This window comes from Cebidichthys violaceus, unplaced genomic scaffold (genome assembly GCF_023349555.1).
Source record: "Cebidichthys violaceus isolate CVI_PGR_0920_01 unplaced genomic scaffold, fCebVio1.0.p SCAF_108, whole genome shotgun sequence".
In the NCBI taxonomy this organism is placed as follows: Eukaryota; Metazoa; Chordata; class Actinopteri; order Perciformes; family Stichaeidae; genus Cebidichthys; species Cebidichthys violaceus.
In genome coordinates, this window is record NW_027176272.1 from 478,665 (window position 1) to 479,801 (window position 1,137).

Genomic DNA, 1,137 nt, shown 5'->3' on the forward strand with positions numbered 1-1,137 from the left:
ACGACCTACAACTGAAGCACTTACAACAACCGCACCGACAACAGCTGCACCTACATCAGCAGGACCTACAACACCTTTACAGACGACTGCTCCACCTACAACAGCAGCACCTACGACTGCAGCACCTACAACAGCAGGACCTACAACTGAAGCATTTACAACAACCGCACCGACAACAGCCGCACCTACAACAGCAACACCTACAACAGCAGCACCTACAACAGCAGGACCTACAACTGAAGCATTTACGACAACCGCACCGATAACAGCCGCACCCACAACAGCAGGACCTACGACTGCAGCACTTACAACAACCGCAGAGACGACTGCTGCACCTACAACAGCCGCATCTACAACAGCAGCACCTACAACAGCAGGACCTACAACTGAAGCACCTACAACAGCAGGACCTACGACTGCAGCGCCTACAACAGCAGGACCTACAACTGAAGCACTTACAACAACCGCACCGACAACAGAAGGACCTACAACAGCCGCACAGACGACTGCTCCACCTACAACAGCAACACCTACAACTGAAGCACCTACAACAGCAGCACCTACGACTGCAGCGCCTACAACAGCAGAACCTACAACTGAAGCACTTACAACAACCGCACCGGCAACAGCCGCACCAACAACAGCAGGACCTACAACAGCCGCACAGACGACTGCTGCACCTACAACAGCAGGACTTACAACAGCCGCACCTACAACAGCAGCAACTACGACTGCAGCAATTACAACATCCGCACCTGCAACTGCAGCTGCTACAACATTTACAACAACAACTGCAGCATCTACAACTGCAGCACCTACAACAGCTGCACTTACAACAGCAGGACCCACAACAGCCGCACCTACAACAGCAGGACCTACAACATCCGCACCGACAACTGCTGCACCTACAACAGCAGCATCCACAACATCCGCACCTACAACAGCCGCACCAACAACATCAGCACTTACAACTGCAGCACCTACAACAGCAGGACCTACAACTGAAGCACTTACAACAACCGCACCGACAACAGCTGCACCTACATCAGCAGGACCTACAACACCTTTACAGACGACTGCTCCACCTACAACAGCAGCACCTACGACTGCAGCACCTACAACAGCAGGACCTACAAC